This window comes from Carica papaya, chromosome 1, assembly GCF_054855325.1.
Source record: "Carica papaya isolate Zhongbai chromosome 1, ASM5485532v1, whole genome shotgun sequence".
NCBI classification, from domain to species: domain Eukaryota; kingdom Viridiplantae; phylum Streptophyta; class Magnoliopsida; order Brassicales; family Caricaceae; genus Carica; species Carica papaya.
Window position 1 is genome coordinate 4,684,340 of NC_142309.1, and position 5,249 is coordinate 4,689,588.

At 34.1% G+C, this 5,249-nt stretch overlaps 1 long non-coding RNA gene across 1 annotated transcript; it reads left to right on the top strand.

Moving 5' to 3' along the window:
- Positions 1-1,013: 1,013 nt before the first annotated feature.
- LOC148269104 (uncharacterized) lies at positions 1,014-2,265 on the top strand. The gene is made up of 2 exons (XR_015817784.1): positions 1,014-1,205; positions 2,049-2,265. It is a non-coding gene; the product is annotated as an uncharacterized LOC148269104 (long non-coding RNA).
- The last annotated feature ends 2,984 nt before the right edge of the window (positions 2,266-5,249 follow it).

Here is a 5,249-nt window from a genome sequence, read left to right on the forward strand (position 1 = left end):
ATCTGAGTATAGGAATTTATCTTACCTCCAGCTTCCATCTCCTCCTAGCTCAGTTAAATCCTCTCCATCGATATGTTTTTTCCATCTGTTGTTACTGATCTCACTTTCCCCTCTTCCCTCTCCTTTATTTTTGTCGACCGACTCCCTCTCTTCTCCCATTTTTCTATTTTTTTTCTTTTTTTTTCTTTTTCTTTTATATATCCTCCTACTCATCCATTCCTAACCCTGAAATCCCCACAACTCATTTATTTGACTATCTCCCTTTGACTCTACCAAGCTATTACATCATAAATGGTTATTTTTATCAATTTTTTTAAAAAATATTTTCACTATTTTTTATAATACAAAAATTTGTTTAATAAAAAAATATATGTTAAGTTTTAAATTTATTATGACTATTTCAACTAACTAAAACTAGTTGGCGCGAATATTTCTTTCTCCCATAAATATAATAAACTCATTAAAATTTAATTTAACTTAATTATTGGTCTCATAATACTCTTAAAAACTAAATTTATAATCTTATTAAATAAAATATTGTAGATTGATCATCATCAAATATACTAATAAATTGACGAATTTTATGTTATCAGTGAAATTCAAACTCACGACTTTTAAATAAAATATGTGTGTTTTAACTAGCAAACCATTACATTTTAATTAATAATGTAACAAGATTTTCTTTTCATAGATTCAATTATTTACATTTTTGTAATGAAAATGATATAAAATTAAGAAGAATATATAAATTTTTAAAATAATTAATTTTTTATTTTTAATATTTAATCTAACTTAATTATTATATTAACAATAACGCTATAAATACATGTTAATTGATAAGATAAAATGATAACAATATATATTAGTTATTGATTAACGAAGGGAATATATATTTATAGTAAATACGTGAAAAAAAAAAAAAAAAAAAAAAAAAAAAAAAAAAAAAAATATGTAAAATGTACATATAGAATTTTATAAAAATATCGAGAGATAAAAGAACAAAAATAAAAAATAAAAAAAATAAAAAATAAAAAAAAAGTGTTGGGCACCAATTAATTAAATTCAGAACGCTGTTAGGGATGAGCTCCTATTTACAAGCTAGCCAAGCCGAACACCCTATAAACTCAGTTCAGAGACGGAGCGTCAACAACGGACGATTTTAAGCTTCAATCCTCACAGAAACGCTGTCCTATAATATGGTTCAGGTACAAGCATAACTCCATTAACAAGCAGACTTGCAGTCAATCATTTGTTCGAATCTTTGAGTATTATCTGATTTTTTCGTAGTGATTGATTGGATTGTTTTTAATCAATAGCATCGATCACCCGCTTCTTTGTGTATGCCTTTCAAAATGATGAGAGAGGATTTGTTGATTTTCCGTTTGGTTACTGAGAAAATTGCCGGATCAGTATTTTGTTCATGTTTTTGCTGCTTAAAAACGAAAATTAGGAGCTTGACTGAGCTCATAGTTGAATTGAGTTTGAAGTTCGCGTTTCTTTTTCTCCAATTCCATGATATAGTTAGAACTTAGTTTCCGTAGTTTGCTTTGAATTAATAGTTGGGAGACATAGGGGATCTGGAAATAGCTTTGAACTAGCACTATATAATAATGAATTTAAAATGGTGTACCGGACACAAGTCAAAATCTGAAATTTTGGTTGAAGTCATGAAACTGATTATGTGTAATTGCCCGTAGAGCAAGCATGTCACTGCAGCCTTGTTAAAGGCGAAATACATGATAACTCAAGTAACTATAGTAACTTGCTTGAGCATATTTCACCACTGTTTTTTACGATTTTGAAATTTTATGGTGGATCTTTAGGTGTGGAACCATTGGATTATATAATTAAATCGTAACTGTTTAAGAATTGATGGTCAACAATTCATTTATTCGATCCAAAATTTTTAATCCTTGGAGCCAGATCATATTGATCCCATTCCCCTGTTTGTTCTGCAATTTTTGGTTGAGGTTCTGGAGACTGGAGAGAGGAGAGTGTGTAAAACTGTTGACAGTTAACTTGATTATATCTGGAAAATATTTTTACAGATGGTGGTAACAATCAGATGATTTAGAAGGGACCATGGTAGGGCACTTGAGCCCATGTTAGGAATCTTTAATAGGGACAAAATGACAATGTCAGCTAGTGTCAAATGGAAGCTGAGTAATAGTGTACTTGAAATGTTAATGGAGATAATGAATTGGAAGCATGACAGATGCTTTGGTCATTGATTGTGTGGTAATGGAGATTTGGGTTTTTCTAGTAGACATCTGAAATATATGTGAGATTTTCTCACTTGTGAATTCGAAAAAGGATATTCTACATTTAGTATTTTCTCATTTTCGTTAGTTGATGATGTAAAAGCCCAAAAACCCATAACAGGAATTTCAAGGGTTTTGACCCAATCATGATAATGATAATAGTAATAACAATCATAATAATATTGAATTCCTTTATTTAGCAGAAAAATTAACTGTTCGAAGATATGATTAACCTCTATTAGAAATTAATAAAGCGGAAGAGGTAATTGTTTAGTTAGTTTTTTGCTGTTCAGAATTTGGGTTTTGGTCGTTATGATATGAAATGATCAATAAGAAATGGGTAAATTACAATAGTTCAGTAAAAATATCAACGCATTACCACTGATACGGAAAATCAAAGGGTTATAGAAAACCTAAAACGACCAATAGTGCATACTTTTAATAAAACCCGGATATTAATGCATTCATTACACATTTCACCGAAAACATTAGTATTTTCTCATCTAATCTGTAACTTCTCAAATGCCATACATTTAAATAAAATCAGAATAACAATTTAATTACAGATGGTATACATTTCAATAGGCATATAACGTTTAACTCTTCACTATTTGCCTAAAATTGGATTCTTTACCATACCCATCGCTACTCTATCATTTTACTTCTCCCTACTGGTGCCTCTGAGGGTCCATAGGGATTCTCACTACTCGTGGATACAAACACTTTCTTTGTAATTAAATCGGTCGTCCCCATACCCCATCCAATAATGGGCGCTACAACTAAAAACTGTCTCAATACCCTGTCCGGTATGAGCAAAATTTACAAACTCTCAAATCCATCCAGTATGGGACTTCCCAACCCCGTACAACTGAGGGTAATGTCCATGGTAGGATTCACACGATGTACCAAGTCCGTACACTCTTTCCCATAACACCTGGTAAGTCCTTTTATTTCATGACATTAGTTTACGCATGCACATTTTTCATGCAGATCCATACTTCAAAAAAATATAAGAAAGCGAAAATTCATACTTTGAAATTGTTAAGAAAACAAAAGTAAAGTAAAATATCATAATAAGATAAAAGCATCGCACGTCGCAACAACATGAACAATAGGATGAAACAATAACTCGAGGTGGAATTTTAACAAGCAGAGAGTGAAAATGAAGCATAGATAAAATTGACTAAAATGAAATATAAATAAGCAATTAAAATCAAATAAAGATAGAGGCAAAAATGACATATAGGCAGCGCAATAAACTAGAGACGAACATGGGCAGATTGATTACTGGCTTTATCGACAACCAGTATTTAATTAATCAAGGAATCGCCAAATTGTTTATAATTTTCCGTTTATTATTGATTTAACTTTAATTCAACCATAATAGGAGAAAAATGTGAGAGATTTTTACATTGGGTCGATGTTCAGGACATCGTCTTTTCAACTACGGTTCTCAACAGTTTCTGATTCTTGAATTTCTTGAGTTTTCTTGATAAAATTTGAAAACGTACATCAAAACAGCGTGAAAATATGCAAGAAACGGCAAAAAAAGGCAAAAAATCTCATCGAGGGTCGGATTGGGGTTCCAACGCGGCAGTGTCGTCGTGCTCCGCTGCTTGGTCCTCCTTCTCTGGCGCTTCTTCCTCTCGGCCGAACCGATTTTGGTCAGTTTCTGGTTGAAATTTGTTTAAATTGTGGTTACGGGGTTTTTTTTAGAGAAAGGAGGGAAAAAATATGGTCTTACTGGCGGTTTTGGTTCTCCAGTGCGGTTGCTCAGCCGAGCTCCACCGTCCCTCCCTTACGGTTTTATGGCTTATCTCGGTCATCCTGCATCAGAAATGTGATAGACGGTTAAGGACGGAGAAACGGGAAGAACAGGAAGGAAATTCGGGCTTGCTGGCGCATTTTAGGGTTCCAGCACAGTGGCGCCGGCGTCTCTCCGATGGTTGAGCTCTCCTCTGGCCGCCCCTCTTCTTCTTCTTCTCCGGTCAGGGTGTCGGCTAGGGTTTTGAGAAATCGGTCAATAGAGGTTTAAATACCTCTCATTCTTCAATCATGGTCGTTCGTGCAGGTCCACATGGAGCAACGAAGACCGTCTGATCGCACTTATTTGGGAAATGCATTCGGACTATTTGATTGGAGACACGTGGGTCGTTCGATCGAGTCTATTCGAGAAATCGATATGGGCCGTTCGTGCGCGCAGGAGTGGCCTCGAGCCATTCGATCGGCTTGGCACGCGGATTGCCAGCGTGGCTTCTCGCGTCGAGCCCATGTCAGGGTGTCTGCCACGCTATGTATGACAATTCGTCGTATTGCTGATTGGGCATCTATGTGACCCATTTCTTCCTTTTCACGAATTGACCCATTTTTCTGAATTTCTTTTCAAATATGTTTTCTTTTATTTTTAGTTTGGCTCTGGTTTCTAAAATTATTTTCAAAGATATCTAAAATACATATATCTCAAAAAGAATAATTAAAATTAAACCTTACACATTATATTATTAAAAAAAATTAAATTTCATCATTTCGAGCTTAATTTTCAGACTCGAGATGTTACAACTCTTTTCCCGAAAGAAAATTTAGTTCCTCAAATTGCTGCCCCCTAATCAAACAATTGAGGATACCTAACCCTAAAATCTGATTCTAACTCCCAGGTGGTCTCATCTTGCGAGTGATTTTGTCATAGAACCTTGATAAAAAGAATTTTTCTATTGCGAAACACCCTACTCCTTTGGTTCAAAATGCTGACAGGTATCTCCTCATAAGATAAATCCTCCTGAAGTAGAAATGACTTGTAAGACAAAACATGCGAAGGGTCAGGGTTATATTTACGCAATATTGACACATGAAAGATATTATGGACTCTGAATAGTTCTAGAGTCAGTGCTAGTCTGTAGGCGGATATTCCAATAATGTCCAAAATTTCAAATAGTTCGATAAACTTAGGATTTAATTTCTCCTCTTTCCAGACCTAATGATGCTCCTAAG